Source organism: Amblyomma mixtum, chromosome 8 (assembly GCF_055824585.1).
Source record: "Amblyomma mixtum isolate Tamu chromosome 8, ASM5582458v1, whole genome shotgun sequence".
Lineage (NCBI taxonomy): Eukaryota > Metazoa > Arthropoda > Arachnida > Ixodida > Ixodidae > Amblyomma > Amblyomma mixtum.
Window position 1 is genome coordinate 53,995,716 of NC_143019.1, and position 17,763 is coordinate 54,013,478.

Genomic DNA, 17,763 nt, shown 5'->3' on the forward strand with positions numbered 1-17,763 from the left:
AGCTGGACAAAAAGTTTTGTAACATTTCATTTTGGAATACAATTCTTGATGCAATGGCATGCACAATATTAGACGATGTGACGCAACAGGAAATACATGGAAGTTATCGTTAAGCAGCCGTCACTTCCGTATTTGGGGTTCAAACGAATCGGCGCAAGCTGAAGTGGGCGTGTCTACTTAGCTGAGGCATCCGGGAAACAGGCCGTGAACTGGGCTGGGAGGGAAGAAACGAAGGGGTGATATAAAGGGCGACAGAAAAGAAACACAGGTGCATATTGCGCGTGGTGTAATCGTTCAAGACGTTTACATTAAAAGAAAAAGTGAAACATGTGGTAATAAACGAACAAAAGAAAGCAAGTCCAGCGGGTGCCAACCGTTGTGGCGACACTTCATCTAAAACATCCTATGCGGGCTATATAAACGCATAAGCTGAATGGAAAGAGTGATTTAGGCCCTGCTAAGCTTAATTACGGCGAGTGGTTTCAGCCACACCTTAGAGACACTGCGTCACGGAGTCATACGGATTCAAAGAAAAATTATGTGCTGCGACGACCACCTAGAGAATACGCTCGGCGGCCCAACTGTGGCATCCACGTGACGACAACCGGGAACAGCAAAAGAAAAAAAAAAACAAGCGAGGAGGGTGGTGTCTGTGTTTGTGGGACGTGAGCAGTCATTCGGTAGTGTTTCCTCTGTGCAGTGGTTGTACATACTATAACGACAACCTTGCAGGCAAAGTCCGTTGCCTCGGTGGACAAGCGCCAACCAAAACCACGGCTAATTCGCCGCATATCCGAACCAGCATCTTCGCCACAGCGACGGCGGTAGCGGTCCCTGATTAATGATTCCTTGGCTCCCGTAATACTTGCTCCTCCTTCGGTAGACCGCAGCTAGCAGTATAGGCTCGGGGGAGTCCATTCCGTAAATTATACTCCCCGGGACCCTGCCCGCACGCAAGCGCCGGTGGGGGCTATAGCCGACGAGCGGTGATGGATCGTCGGCCAGGGCTCTGTTTTACTTCGGAAGCCAAACAAATTGGGAACAGGCTGTCCTTCTTCTTGGCCTCCTCTTTTTCTCCTCTCTCGTTCACTCTCTCCACGTTCGGTTTCTTCTCAGCAGTCTCGTTCACAACTCCCTCGTCTCTCTGGCCTTGTTTTCATGCGCAGATACGATACTGCGGAGGTGGCCGTTTTTTTATTTATTTGTACACACTATCGGTCCAACCTGGACCAAGATAGGAGTGGGCACAACATCAAACTTGTGACATACGCAGACCAGCAGGAACAAGATGCAGTCAATACAGTAGAAACAATAAAACAGTGTTAACAAAGTACAGTGTTAACAAAGTGCTGTGCGATGTCAATGCACGTTAAAGATCCCCAGGTGGTCGAAATTCCCGGAGCCCTCCACTACGGCGTACTTGTGACATACGCAGACCAGCAGGAACAAGACGCAGTCAATACAGTAGAAAGAATAAAACAGTGTTAACAAAGTGCTGTGCGATGTCAATGCACGTTAAAGATCCCCAGGTGGTCGAAATTCCCGGAGCCCTCCACAGTCGAAATTTCCGGAGCCCTCCACTATGGCGTCCCTCATAGCCTGAGTTGCTTTGGGACGTTAAACCCCAATAAACCAATAAACCAACCGAAGTACAGTCATAAAATACAGGTGAAAAAATGGCAGGAAAGAAAAGATTCCATTTATATACATTAATGCTTTATATGCTTAGCAAGACGGACGGAAAATTTTTCTGGAGATTGCGCATTTACAACTTCGTTTGGCAGCCCATTCCATTCGGATGCTGTTACAGGAAAAAAGGAATATTTGAAACAGTCCTTGTGAAATTTCTCTATTTGGACATGTCTACTATGTTTATTGCGGCTTATGCGTGTTCTTGTTTCGTTTATGTATCGCTCTTTTCTCACATGCACTAAACTATTAATGACATAATAAAAAAGGTTTAGTCTTTTTTCTTTTCGCCTCTGAGAAAGGAAAGGCAAATCAGCTTTCGCATAAAGGGGTGTCACGGAGTCCAGCCTTCGGTATTGAGAGAAAATGAACCGTAAGGCCCTTCTCTGTACCTGTTCAAGTTTAGACATTAGCTTTTGATGGTATGGATCCCACATTGCACACGCATACTCAAGTAAGGGTCGTACAAGCATCTTGTACGCTGTCAGTTTTGTGTCTGTGGTAGCGGTGCCGTCGAAGTAGCAGTGACCGTCTTTCTTATTTTGGTTCCGCTTTTTCAAGGAGAAACCTTTCTATCTTTTTTAAGCTCGTTTGCGGTCCTCATTAAGTTTTCTTGTCTGTTCGCGATCTGACCTAAAACAAGCAACGGCAAAGAAAACGTTTGTCAGACTCTAAAGAGATAAAGAACGGCATCATATTAGGGAAAGTACTCTGTTCAGCGGTCGCGAAATTTAAGCGTTTTTTTTTTTTATCAGGATCGTGACAGGGAGCCGTTCTGACTTACCGCGTCGTTTGATACCTCGCTTTGACAGAGCGAATGCTTATTCACGGGGATCGCATGATGAACAGCATGATGAACACAGAGCATGATTTGTTACGTCACGGAGCCTGAATCTGTTCGTAGTAATTCGGGTGCGAACGTTTCTAACTACCCTATTCGTTTCAGATCAGTGAATCAACAGAGCTCAACTAAAAGTTAACTAAAAGTTAACTAAAAGGACAAAACGTATGGTTACTCGTCCTGCTTGCGAATGAACCGACTTTCGACCGCCTTCTAGCGTATCTTGGCATCGAGTTTGAACTTTTCGGTTTTTAGTGTTTTAAAATTTGGTGAACTGTTTTCAGTGTTTATTTCTGAACGCAATTTTCGGTTTCTTTCGACGAATACAGTTTTACGAGGAAGAATTACGGTTCTTTTTTTTTCATGTTATATTAGCCCCGTTCTGCACTCAAAAGTCATATGTGGTTTATCTTGGTTTGCTTGCCAGCACTAGTAGTGTTTGTAAAAGTAGGTAACGCACATACGGTCTTATTTAAAGTAGTAATTACGACATAAAGTACGATGGCCGTAAAAAAAAAAAAAGTGACAGCGTGAAGTAAGTGATCGGGCCGTGAGACAAAGATGCAAAAGAAAGTCCATTCGCTGAAGTTTGGTTTCGCAGATAACTAAGTAAACGTAAAAATTATAGACGATCAATAGCATTAGTGTTTTCTCTGACGGAACAGCCGCTACCGCTGGCGTGTTCGGAACATGTGAGCGGGTGACGTACCCGATCCATCCGACACGGACAGTGTGACCCACCATAGCCTTTGTCCAGTCTACCTCACACCCTATTCGTCACCTCCCACACTCTCTTCGTCATCACTATCTCTCCTCTCCGCTGAAAAGAAAGGGGGGCTATTCTTTTTCTTTTAGCGCAAATGTGCCCTTCGAATTACGGGATGGTATTAAGTAATGTTCAACAGCCTAGCAAGGAAACAGCAGTTCGCAGTTGGTAGCCAGGTGCTGGCAGTAGTAAGATAATGTGTCTACTTAGGGTAGGTAGTGACCGCAGATCCGGATCATGAGAGGGAAATAACTAGAAGAATAAGAATGGGGTGGAGCCCATATGGCAGGTTCTCTCAGATCATGAATGGCAGTTTACCAATATCCCTCACGAGAAAAGTATACAACAGCTGTATCTCACCGGTACTCACCTATGGGGCAGAAACGTGGAGGCTAACAAAGAGGGTTCAGCTTAAGTTAAGGACAACGCAGCGAGCTATGGAAAGAAAAATGATAGGTGTAACGTTAAGAGATCCGAAAAGGGCGGAGTGGGTGAGGGAACAAACGCGGGTTAATGATATCCTAGTTGAAATCAAGAGGAATAAATGGGATGGGCTTGGTTGGTTGGTTTATGGGGTTTAACGTCAAAAAGCGACTGAGGCTATGAGAGACGCCGTAGTGGAGGGCTCCGGAAATTTCGACCACCTGGGGTTCTTTAACGTGCACTGACATCGCACTGTACACGGGCCTCGAATTTCTCCTCCAAAGAAATTCAACCGCCGCGGCCGGGATCAAACCCGCGTCTTTCGGGTCAGCAGCCGAGCACGGGATGGGCTTGGGCAGGGCATGTAATGCGAAGGCAAGATAACCGCTGGTGCCTAAGGGTAACGGAGTGGATTCCAAGAGAAGGCAAACGTAGCAGGGGACGGCAGAAAGTTAGGTGGGCGGATGAGATAAAGAAGTTTGCGGGGATACAGTGGCGGCAACTGACAAATGACAGGGTGAATTGGAGAGACATGGGAGAGGCCTTTGCCCTGCAGTGGGTGTAGTCTGGCTGATGATGATGATGATGATGATGATGATACAGGTATAGTCCAAGGTTCGACGGAACACCGTCTGGTCAGGGCGAAGCATGATTTATTCACAAATGAAAATTGGGTCACTGACCAAGTCGAAAGATGAAAAATGACGTTTCGGGTCCCATACGGGGCCCTTGTTCACAATAAGGCTGTCACAGAAGAAGGGATGGTTATATACGCTTCAGAATCTTCTGCAATCTTTTCACGTAAGTATGATGTAGCGTGCCCTGATTCTTGTTTAGCGTGTTGGCCGTTGTCAGGATGATTAGGGATTCTAGATGCAGTCTTGCACATAGGTTTCTTTCCGTCGCCAAGATTTCCACCTCATCCCAGCCTATCTCGTGGCCAGTGGACAGCACGTGCTCTGCAACTGCATTTTTTGCTGCGCGCTTGTTTCTGACGTCGCCCTGGTGCTCCTTCATGCGCCGCTGGAAGTTCCCGGTTTCCCCAATGTAGACGGAGGGGCAGTCGCTGCAAGGTATCCGATAAACAACGCCAGGGAAATTGGCACGTGGTAGCGGGTCCTTCACGTTGACCACTTCGGCTCGCAGCTTGCTGGTTGGCACGTGTGCAATATGCACTCCGTGTTTACGGAAAATCCTAGAAAGGGCCTCGCTGATCTGACGCACGTAGGGAATCGCAGCACGTTTTATCTTTTTTGTCAGCTGTTGTGCTCCTCGTGTGTAGGTGGCTTTCTTGGTGACTTTGCTGGTAAAATTTCTAGGGTAGCCGTTTCGCTCAAGATCGTGCTGTATAAGCTTCATCTCGTTGCCAAGGCTGACCGGGTCCGAACAGATGCTTTTAGCACGGTTTACAAGTGACGCAACCACTGAACGCTTGTGAGCCGTAGGATGAGCGGAATCAAAATCCAGGTATCTCCCCGTGTGCGTTGCTTTTCGGAAGACGCTGAAGGCTAACCGATGCGCATCACGTTTGACGAGCACATCCAAGAACGGGATCATGCCGTTCGCTTCCTCTTCCAAAGTGAATTTTATGGATGGCTCTACGGCATTCAGGTGTTCAAGGAAGCTGTGAATATGCTGCTTGTTTAAAATGCAAAAGCAGTCATCAACATACCTCAGAAACACCTTTGGACGATGTGTGAACGAGTTCAGGGCTTTCTGTTCAATAGACTCCATTGTCAGGTTGGCAGCCGTGACTGAAATTGACGCTCCCATTGCGGTTCCGAAGATCTGCTTGTACACTGTGCCGTTGTAAGTAAAATACGTATTGGCTAAGCAGAAACGAAGCAATTCGCTAATCTCGCTGACGTTAAACGGCGTGCGATCGGGAAATGAGGGGTCGCTTTTTAGGAGCTCTTTGCAGGTTTCCAGTGGTCAACGTGAAGGACCCGCTACCACGTGCCAATTTCCCTGGCGTTGTTTATCGGATACCTTGCAGCGACTGCCCCTCCGTCTACATTGGGGAAACCGGGAACTTCCAGCGGCGCATGAAGGAGCACCAGGGCGACGTCAGAAACAAGCGCGCAGCAAAAAATGCAGTTGCAGAGCACGTGCTGTCCACTGGCCACGAGATAGGCTGGGATGAGGTGGAAATCTTGGCGACGGAAAGAAACCTATCTGCAAGACTGCATCTAGAATCCCTAATCATCCAGACAACGGCCAACACGCTAAACAAGAATCAGGGCACGCTACATCATACTTACGTGAAAAGATTGCAGAAGATTCTGAAGCGTATATAACCATCCCTTCTTCTGTGACAGCCTTATTGTGAACAAGGGCCCCGTATGGGACCCGAAACGTCATTTTTCATCTTTCGACTTGGTCAGTGACCCAATTTTCATTTGTGAATAAATCATGATACAGGTAGTGTATATGCAGATCTGTGTCGGCTGTAAATGCCAACAAGGCCCGGTGCCGGGTCTAATGTGTCCAGACATGAAAGTTAGTGACTTTTTCGGTTAAAACCAAATTTAAAAAAAAATTATTTCCACATATCTTTACCGCTTTCTAATCGTTTTCAATCGAGAACTGCAGCACCTAGACGTAACATTCAACAAGCGCACTTTTCACGAAAGTAATGCGACTTTTTTGCCTCGACATATCTAGCGATTAGCACACGTTTCGCTCCCAATTACCAAAAAAAAAAAAAATGTTTCGCCGAAGGCGCATGATGGTGCTCTGGTGCATGCCCCTGCTCGTACCTGTGCATGCCCATTTTGTGTACGGGCCTGTTCCCGTGCACGTGCCCATGTCTGTGCCTCTGCCTGTGCTTGTGCCGATGTCCGCCAGTGTCAGAGTTTGTATCCGTGCCTACGCCTGCGCCGGTACGCGAACTTGTGCATATGTCCATGTAAATACACATGTCTGTGTCTATATCCGTGTTCTTGTCCATGTCTCTGACTGAGTGTAACTGCAACTCGGTCTGTGCGTGCGCCTTCTTTTGTGCCCGTACTTCCGCCAGTGTCCATGTCCGTGTCTATGACTGTGCCTGTGCCTGCAAGCGTGTATATATAAATAAATAAATTAATTAAAAAAACCCTGTGCCCCTTTGTTTCTGTGGCTGTTGGCTTCTCTCATATTTATAACGAGCCCCTCATTCCCCTTCCCTTGTTTGCTTAATTGCTTAGCGAGGGCCTCGGTTCTGGCAGCTTTGACGCCATAGGAAGCATAAGAGGGTTCTCACACAGCTTCCTCCCTCGCCGTTCGATGACGTTCTACGTCACATCAACGGTAACTCAGGACATGCTACGTCCGCCGCTAAGAACGTGGGTGGCGCTGATGAACACTCTCAAGGTTAGGCTACTTGTAAACATAAATACCCGCGAAAGCGGAAGATTTGACAGCCGTCGCCGTAGCTCAGCGGTAGAGCACCGGACGCGTAATTCGGAGGTCGTGGGTTCGGATCCCACCGGCGGCATGTGGTTGTTTTTTCTTCTGCTTTTTCTAATCAATTAGCTTTAAGCGATAACATATTCAGTAATATTCTAAATCGAACATTACTCGCCACGCGGGAGTAAATTCTATTCAGGAATCCCCATCCCGCTCACATTTTATCCATGAATGTACGTGTGTGTGTCCTAATGTCCTTGGCAGCTGCGCATAATGAAAACAAACGAATTTTACCCTCCAAGTGGAATCTCTAATTCGCTGTCGCCAATGAAAAATTCCGCTCTCTCGAAAGAAGCAAGAAGCACTGCACGATAGCTATGCTGAATCGTACCATAATGATACTGTTCGCATGTTACAATAAAAGCCACGTTCAATAAGCTCACTCGCAAGCGCTCCTCTCTGGCTCGGGAAAGAAATGAAGCAATCGTCCTTCATTACCCGGCCAAACGACACGCACAACCAAGAAGACAACGCTTCGAAAACAAGAGCAGGACACCAGGATTCCCTCCCTGCCTTCGCTCAGCGGACAAGCGAAGACTTGGTAGCAGCCAAATGGGCGACCAAGGAAGGCGATCGTCAGCGGGACCTGTGTTGCACGCGTCCCTGCTGATTTATGACCGCTTCTCGTCTTTATTAAAGAGAGACCGCATCTCGAGCAAGGCCAGGTCGATTACACAGCGTCGCCAGGCAGGCTCTCCCGTTCTCCCTTCTTTCCCCAAAGCCCTCGCCGCGCCTGCCTGTCTTGTTTGCTTCTGCGTGCATCTTGCATGGCGCGTGCCGGTCGTCGTATTTGTCTTTCGCGTACCTATTAGGCTTCTCTCCTTGCCAAGCAGTATTTGTCTCGTAACTTATACGCCAACGCTCACATGCACAGGGGAAAGGGGGATACAGGGATGAGTCTCCTTAATAACGGCTTCGGTGCGGGCAGTATTACGTGCGCGTCGCGGCTGCCAGCCTGTAGGGAAGCGTTATGGATTCTATGGAGAGCGGAGCGTTGCTTCTCTTTTTTGAAGCTCGCTGCCCCTCCCCCCCCACCCCCCATCCCCAGTAGACAAACGAATATACAAATAACTCCCCTCCACCTCCCCAAACCATCCTCCTCCCCAAAACTGCCCGACCCCCTGTATTGGTGCACCTATGTACACGCGCACGATGAACATGCACAAACCCTAGGAAATGGGGAAAACTGAAATAAAATAGGGATAAGTAAGTAATAAAAGAAGGCATTGGGGACGGCGGGAAAGGCGGGGGGCGGAATGGGGGTTGGTGGAAGGGGGAGGAAAGAAACTAATGAACACGGACGGCCGAGTGGATCACCTTTTTCTTATCGTGGTCTGTGCCGAGAACACCGAGACTCGTGTTCAATTACGTGTCCTCCGTCGCGGTCGAAGTGAGCCCTCCCTTCGACCGTCCCTTATAACCTTTCCCTCCTGCAACAAAGAATAGTAAAGAAAGAAAAAACGCGTGGTGTCTAGCAAGGAGGCTGCGGGCCCAACTTGTATAGGCCCTTTTGTTTTTGACCCACGTTCATCCGTAATTCTGCAATGACGCCAGGAAAGAATAAGGAGGAGAAAATGAAAAAAAAATAACGATCGAGAAAGAGCGTGTGCTTGGAAGAAATAGCTGCTTGATATAGGAGTCTGACTCTGAGAATGTTTTTCGGCCGTGTCTGGGAATCGATTACAGGTGGGGATTTTCGGCCCTCCGCTTAGGTTTGTGATGTTTTTTTTTAATCGCAACTTTTCTGTTTTTCATTATGTGGTGAGACAGCAGGGTGCAATGAGATTAAGACGACTGCTGTATTGTGCGTCCGGTTTCCCCCGTACGTAATTTTCTTTGTTTAAACGCGAAGTTAAACTTGCTTTGGAAGAGTGCTCTAATGAAGAACATTAAGTAAAATGAACTTTCCTTGTAAAGCGTACCTCGCCTAGTTGAAGCAGGAACCTGCCGTGAATACTTGGTGCTAGCGAAATGGAAAGTTTTTGATGAATGAAACTATGCATCTTTTACTGGCTGTTCTTTTTTCTCATCTGGATTTTATGGGTGTTGGTCAACTCGGAATAGTTAACGTAAATAAAAATATTTCCGTTGAAACCTGCTACAGTTCCTATTGCATTTACTATTACTAGTCTGCCATGGCGTCGGCAGATTCTCTTGAGCCATGCTAGCGTGACAATGCAGGGAGCGGCGTGACAATATAGGGCGGGGGGGTGGAGACTATCCCCCGCCATGGAGGGCGGGGACTATCCATCTTCAGATATCACTCTCTCCATTGTTACGCTGGTAGGCAAATGAGAATCGGCGAACGCCATTGGCTGGAAAGGGGTCCTTTGACGGGCAAAAACCTCTTATTTCTTGAGTTGTATCCGACTACAGCTATTTTCACTCACTGCTCTATGATTGTGACTTACACGCGGTAAAAACAATGCTTGATATTGTCACGACCAGAGGAGCCGTGAAGGTAGACGTCGGGAAGTACCCAAGACCGGGAGCCTTCTTTTAATTATGGAGCCAGCTTCCACGACACAGAACAGAACAGCGCGCCACGAGAGCCCCCCGCCGCTTCGTCGTCGTCTTGGGCGCGTGGCATTATTCCCCCCCGCGAAAGCAAACATCGTCTCGATGTGGAAAGGGGGATGTACAGTGAGGGGAGGAGGAACAAACAAAAAAAAGACTGGGGGTGAGGTGAACTATACAGCGCGCGCTAGATGAACATGCAGGGAGAGTCAAGTTCACACGTGGGATAAGGGGAAAAGGTACGAAACAGCGTGAACACAGCGCTCAGTCACGCGAAAAGTACGGCTTTAAGCGCACTACATGGACGATTTCAGGCCGTTGACGCTGAGGGCCGGCGACCACAGTTCCATGGGGGACAACTTCGTAGTTGACGCTGTTCAGGCGGCGCAGGACTCTGTACGGGCCAAAATATCTATTTAAAAGCTTTTCGCACAATCCCTTGCGGCGCACTGGTGTCCACACCCACACGTGGTCGCCCGGCTCGTAGTGCACGTCCCTGTGCCGAAGGTTATAGTGTCGGGCATCGGCGGATTGCTGGACCTTGATGTGCAAGCGGGCCAGCTGACGGGCCTGCTCTGCTTGCTCCACGAAGTGGCCAGCTTCAGGGGGAAGCTCTGCGTCGCCGTACGGCAGCATGGCGTCTAGCATCATGCGGACCTCTCTGCCATACACGAGACGGAACGGGGTGAACTGGGTGGTTTCCTGCGTCGCGGTATTATAGGCGAAGGTGACGTACGGCAAGACCTCATCCCAGGTTTTGTGTTCAACGTCGACGTACATCGAGATCATGTCCGCCAATGTTTTGTTGAGCCGTTCCGTTAGACCATTGGTTTGGGGATGATACGCTGTTGTTGGTCGATGAGTAGTGTGGCTAAGCTCTAAGATGTCACGTAGGAGGCGGGCTGTAAACGCCTTGCCTCGGTCAGTAATGATGGCCGATGGGGCGCCGTGTCTAAGCACGATGTCGTGCATAAAGAAGTGGGCAACTTCGGCGGCAGTACCTCGCGCAAGGGCCTTCGTTTCAGCGTAGCGGGTCAAGTAGTCTGTGGCGACTACGATCCACTTGTGGCCGGACGTCGAGAGAGGAAATGGTCCCAGAAGGTCCATGCCGACTTTGTCGAATGGTATTTGTGGCGGCTCGATGCACTGAAGCAGTCCAGGAGGCTTGAGCGCGGGTTTTTTCCGCCGCTGGCATTGCCGGCATGTCCGGACATATTGCCTGACACTTGAAGTTAGGTTGGGCCAGTAATAGTTCTGCCGGATTCGGGATAATGTGCGGGTAACTCCAAGGTGGCCGGAAGTCGGTTCATCATGGCAGGCAAGGAGGACTTCATCCCGCAGATCAGACGGTATGACGAGTAGGTAAGTTGTCGGACTTGAAGTAGAGTTCTTTTTATAAAGCACCCCTCTCCGCAGGCAGAACGACGATAGTCCACGAGCTAGGTTTCGTGGTATTTCAGGGCACCCACCTTCGAGATGTTCGATGAGCAGACGGAGCTCGGCGTCGGCACGCTGTCTGGAAACGAGCTCAGATGTGCTGACCGCTCCAAGGAAGCTATCATCGTCGGTGGTGTCTTGCGGAGGAGGTTCGACGGGAGCGCGTGACAAGGTATTAGCGTCGGTGTGTTTCCGGCCTGACTTGTAGGTGACGGTGAAATCGAATTCCTGCAGGCGTAATGCCCAACGTGCTAGGCGGCCGCAAGGGTCCTTTAAATTTTTCAGCCAGCACAGCGAGTGGTGGTCGGTGACGATACGAAACGGTCTGCCATAGAGGTATGGGCGGAACTTGGCGGCGGCCCAGACTACCGCTAAACATTCTTTTTCCGTGGTAGAGTAGTTCAACTCAGCACGCGACAGTGCGCGGCTGGCGTAGGCAATTACTTTGTCGACACCGTTTTGCCGCTGAACTAGAACGGCGCCAAGACCGACGTTGCTCGCATCCGTGTGCACCTCCGTATCGGCATCTTCGTCGAAATGTGCCAGGATGGGCGGTGATTGGAGTAGGCGTCGTAACTCGTCGAAGGCACTCTGTGGTTCGTTGCCCCAGGAAAATGACGTGTCATCACGGGTTAGGAGCGTCAGAGGGCTGGCGAGCTGGGCGAAGTTTCTAATGAAGCGGCGATAATAGGAGCACAGGCCCAGAAAGCGTCGGACTGCTTTTTTGTGGACGGGGACCGGAAAGGCAGCAACGGCAGCAAGCTTCTCTGGGTCAGCGCGGATTCCGTCAGCACTAATGACGTGCCCGAGGAACTTCAATTCGGTGAACCCAAAGTGGCATTTTTCTGGTTTGAGGGAGAGGTTGGCGGATCGAACGGCTTTGAGGACAGTCCTGAGGCGGTGCAGATGTTCCGTGAACGTTGCGGAAAAAATGATGACATCGTCAAGATAAACACGACAGGTCTGCCACTTCAAACCGGTGAGAACGGTGTCCATCATTCTTTGGAACGTGGCAGGAGCACAGCAGAGCCCGAATGGGAGGACGCGAAATTCATACAGCCCGTCTGGTGTAATGAAGGCGGTTTTCTCACGGTCCCTCTCATCAACTTCTATCTGCCAATAATCACTTCTGAGGTCGACCGAAGAGAAGGACTTGGCTTGACGAAGTCGGTCGAGGGAGTCGTCGATACGCGGGAGCGGGTACACGTCTTTCTTGGTCACACTGTTCAGCTTCCTGTAGTCGACGCAGAACCGTAGTGTCCCGTCTTTCTTTTTCACGAGGACGACAGGAGACGACCACGGACTGCTTGACGGTTGGATGACGCCGTCTGTGAGCATCTCTTCGACCTGTGTTTGAATAGCATCTCGCTCACGAGGGGACACACGATAGGGCTGCTGATGGATTGGTCGGGCTCCTTCATGCGTGATAATGCGGTGTTTAACTATCGACGTTTAGCGCACTTTGGACGACGACGTGAAACACGCACCAAACTCCCGCAAGAGGTCCTGGAGTTGCCTCTTTTCAGTGGGTGGAAGGCCAGGATTTATGTCTACGCTGGTGACCGCTTCGGCGTCAGCTCCAGGTGTGTCCTCCGCACAAGCAAAGCATTCGGCCACTTCCTGAACATGGTCGACGTAAGCGATGGCTGTGCCACGGAACAGATGTCGATGTTCGTTGCAGAAGTTGGTGACAAGGACCTCTGTACAACCGTCATGAAAGGATCCAAGGCCCCGTGCCACCGCAACCCCCTTAGTGAGTACGAGGGAGACATTAGGCTCGACAACCCGGAGTCCCCTATGTGGCTCGTCGCAGGTAACTCTCGTGAGAATGCTGGCACGTGGTGGCACCGTAACGTTATCGTCGGCGACTCGCAGGGCGGACCGAGAACCCTGGTGCGCAGGCTCTTCTGTGGCCATTGCGGTAGAAAACGTCACCAAGCGGTTCGGGAGGTCTATGATCGCACCGTGCTCGCGAAGAAAGTCGATGCCAAGGATGACATCGCGAGAACATTCGCGGAGAACGAGAAAAGTGGCAACGAATGTGCAGCCTCGAACCGTAACCCGGGCCGCACACATGCCGAGTGGTGCGACAAGATGTCCGCCTGCCGTGCGTATGTCGGGACCGTCCCAGGGTGTCGTCACTTTTTTCAGGGCCGTCGCAAGCCGTCCGCTAAGGATAGAGTAATCTGCGCCCGTATCAACCAACGCGCTGACCTTCTTTGTGTCGACGAGAACAGGGATATCCAAAGAGACCCTGCCTTCAGCACGGCCCGTCGATGGCTGTTGTGGAGGATTCAGTCGGTGCGGCGGCGGAACCTGGTCGGCGACTGGGGTTGCGCTGTCGGAGCGATTCAAGCGGCGCGTTGGGGGAAACTCTTCGGCGATGCGGCGTTCGGCGTCGGGGCGATTGGGTCGGTGCGGCTGCGGAAGCGGGTCGGCGATTGGGGTTGCGGCATCGCGGCGATACGAAAGGCGCGTCGGGGAAAACTGTGCAGCGATGCGGCGTGCGACGTCGGGGCGATTCAGTTGCTGCGGCGGTGGAAGCTTTGCGTCGGAACGGCGTTCGGCGGCCTCGCCTCCAAAGGCCGCCGGAGCTAGTTTTCCCGACGAGGGCTCGAGGAACCACGTTGTCCCGAGGCGAAACGGGACCCAGAGGGCGAAGACCGGCGTGGAGAGGGCGATCGCGACTCGCGGCGCGGAGGAGATGGTGAACTACGCTGGCGGGTGACATACTCGGCGATGTCTTGAGGGCGCTCTCCAGGGCGTGGACGGGGGCTGTCGACAGGAAAACCGCGTAGTCCCATTTCGCGATAGGGGCACCGCCGCTAGAGATGGCCGGCCTCACCACAGTGGTAGCAGAGCGGGCGTCGATCCGGAGTGCGCCAGAGGTCAGTCTTCCGCGGTGCCTGGCGCCTATCCGCCCAGTAAGGAGTCGGCTGGGCAGAGTGCACCGCGACCAATGGTGCGGTGTAAGGCGAAGGCCCAGGAGATGGGGCCGCGCGGCGCACGACGTCCGCGTACGTGACTGGCTGGACAGGAGTCGGGTACGGCGCGGGATCGTATGGGGTCGGTTGCGGCGCCGGCACAGCTGCAGCGTCTTGTGCCCTGAGTGCCTGTCGGACTTCCTCGCGGATGACGCTGGTGACGGAATCGACGCGAGGGGCAAAGGTGGCTTGAAGGTGCTGCAGCTCCTCGCGGACCACGGAACGGATGATTTCGCGAAGGGAGTCCGGATTCGTCCTGGGATCATGGTCGAACCGGTCCAACGTTGATAGAGTCGACGTTTGGCGCAGTTCCCGGTCGTACTGATGGGATCTTTGCCGCAGCAATTTCTCCATGTGCACGGCGTCGGCCAGGAACTCCGCGACGGTGTTGGGCGGGTTCCGCACGAGGCCGGAAAAGAGCTGGTCTTTTACGCCGCGCATCAGGTGCCGCAGCTTTTTTTCTTCAGGCATGGCCGGATCGGCGCGATCGCAAAGACGCTTCACATCCTCGACGTACATGGCAACACCCTCATTGGGAAGCTGAATTCGAGAGGACAGTGCACGCTCTGCGCTCTCCCGGCGGTCGCTGTTGGCGTACGTACTCAGGAGCTGACGTCGAAAGTCCGGCCACGTAGAGAAAGTAGTCTCATGGTTTTCGAACCACGTTCGTGCAGAGTCTTCAAGGCTGAAGTAAACGTTACGCAGCTTTGTAGCGTCGTCCCAGCAGTTAAAGGTCGCGACCCGTTCGTATTGAGCCAACCAGTCTTCGGCATCTTCAAACAGGTCGCCGTGAAAGGGCTTAGGCGTGCGTGGAGTCTGAAGGGTGAGATAGGTGGGGCTGGCTGCAGGGACAGTCGTAGGCAGGGCGGGCAGTGGCGTCGCCATGAGTGGAGTGGTAGTTGAAGGCGCGTTGACAATAGGAAGGGCCTCGGGGTTCAGGCCGCGGATCCTCCGGCTGGCACGATGGACAGGGGTGGTCACAAGAGGCGGACGCGTCGAGTCGTCCTCAGGAGTAGGGAGCATCGGCCGCACTTCCACCACCAGTGTCACGACCAGAGGAGCCGTGAAGGTAGACGTCGGGAAGAACCCAAGACCGGGAGCCTTCTTTTAATTATGGAGCGAGCTTCCACGACACAGAACAGAACAGCGCGCCACGAGAGCCCCCCGCCGCTTCGTCGTCGTCTTCGACTCAGCGCGGAGGCCGCGCGGCGCGTTGGGCGCGTGGCAATATAACTAGTGCCTCAGAAACTGCGGGTTTCTACCGCTTTATTCTCACATTTCCTATATCATTCAGCCAAAGAGGACGAAGCAATGAATCCTCAGTATACGAAATTTGGCTTTTCAGAGAATGTTCGTCACATAAACATTCGCTCGATGTGAAGTGTTCCTTGCATAGGAGCAAAACATTTGTTATCATGAGTTGAAAGGCGCAGTAGTTCTCACTTCTTAGTCGACACCACAACTGCGCTGTGACGGAAGGCAGGAAAGTTTGAGTGAAAGAATAAAAAGAGAAAGAGGTGCCGTTATGGAGGGCTCCAGAATAATTCGAACCACGGGGGGATCTTTAACGTGGCACTGACATTGGGAGTGCCTACGTAATGAACCGTAGGAATGATGAACGTTTGAGTGTAGTGGGGCCGTGCATGGGCTCAGGGGCCTGCGTATCCTAAACTCCTCTGTGTCAATAAAAAATTTTTACCACCATCGCCACCACAGTACACGGGTGCCTTTCGCGTTTCGCCTCCATCGAAACGCGACCGCCTCAGTCGGGCTCGAACCCGGGTACTCCGGCTCAATAGCCGAGCATCGTTGTCAATTAGCCATTGCTGCGGGTAATGAAGAAGAAAGCAAGAAAGACGGTGACCTCAAGTCACAGTTTATTACGTACTGCCACATCACTTCTCCTACAGGGGTTAGTAAGGTTGCGGGACGGAAAAACAATATTGTCACTTCGGCGTGGAATCCTCAGGGTGAAGACCTAGCTGTTTTTGATGAAAGATACTAGGTATAGTTTTAGTGAAAAATGTTTTATTTACATGTTTTTTAGAGAGGGATTGACGTGGTCAGGATCCCTTGTCCGGGAGTTCGTTGGCTAATGATGCCGCCCTTGTACGGTCGAGGAGCGAGACTGCAGGCTGGTCTGGGCCGCCTCCCCCTCCATCTATCGTTGGTTGACAAATGCGCACTAATTCGGGGTTGGCCTAACACTCTCGGACTATATTATATACCAGGTGTTTCAAGGAAGTTCATTACTAATTTTTCAGAGGGTGAGTATCAACACGAAGAATGACCACAGGAACATCGGAAAATTAAGTGAAAGCAGCTAAGGTGATACACGAGACAGATCAGTTGAAATCAAATATTTATTTTTTTTTTCATGTACGTGCAGGTACAGGAAAGGGCTGCGGGAAAAAGTTGCCCTTTGGTAGCTTGACTGGCTGGATAACCCAGTCGTTTTGACAGCAGCGGCATATTTGTTCCACAGTTGGACAAACAACACATGCATGTCATCAACCAACAAATAAAAGCCTGAGTCATTTTCGCTGGTTTTTGAGGTAAATAGTGCTGGCGGACGTCAAAAAAAAAAAACAGGCGAATCATGTTAAAGGGCAGCTGCAGCACTTTTTTGAGAATTTCGCGATATTCAAGGATTAAAATCTATGTAGGCTGTAAGTAAAGCATGCCAAGTGTTTTAGCACTAGCATTTAAAATAGTGACGTAATCGACGATTGAAATTTGCGCTTCGCCTCTATGCACCGGAGAAGTGCAAAAAAACTCAGCGTGACGTCACGGAAGGTATGATTTCAAATTACCGCTGTCGTCAGCCACAACCTGCCCTGACGCGTTAGACGCTGCCAAGCAACTCTCGGCGGGGTTCGACTTCGGTGGCGTTGGTTTTTTTTCCTTCAAAGCAGGCGTTTGTGCGTTGGAAATGTACCGATACCTTCGATGACGTCATCATGCGCTCCACACTTGGCGTTGTACACTGCGGAGAAGCTTGAAGGACGTCCGGATTTTAATCGGCGATTGCTTCACTATTTCAAGTGCTAGTCCAAAAAGACTTCGCAGGCTTTACCTGTAAGTTTCACACATTCGACCCTCTTAAGATTCTAAAATCTATGCAGTTTCCCTTTAACTACAAAAGTCATTAACTAACTTGTAGTGGTTAACTTTTTATCAACTGCCGAACGACGCCTGATTGCAATTAGCGGCTTGTATCCGGCCATAAGTGAAAGCCATATCAGTTTTTAAAATTTCGCAATCGCGATTACCCCCCCCCCCCCCCCCCCCCCCCCCCCGCCGCAGTGGCTCAACCAATTTGGGCCATTTCTCGCGCCATTTAAAACCGCAAGCCTGCGAAGAGCACAAGGCGACGCCCATCAAATCACGACACTTCGAGATGCACGTGCCACGTGACATGCACCACGTGACATGCACCACGTGACATGCGCCATGTGACACCTGATAATCACGGATACAGATATACATAAGGAAATGAATTGAAGAAAGTGCTGGAGTCTGGGGCATAAGCATAAATAAAATTCATAAGCATAAGCATAAATAAAATTCTGTTGTCAGTGCAGCATCGCTCTTGTCTGTGTGTTCCTGCGTTGCCGTTGTTTCTTCTATGTAGTTGGTTATTAATAGTTTATAGTGTT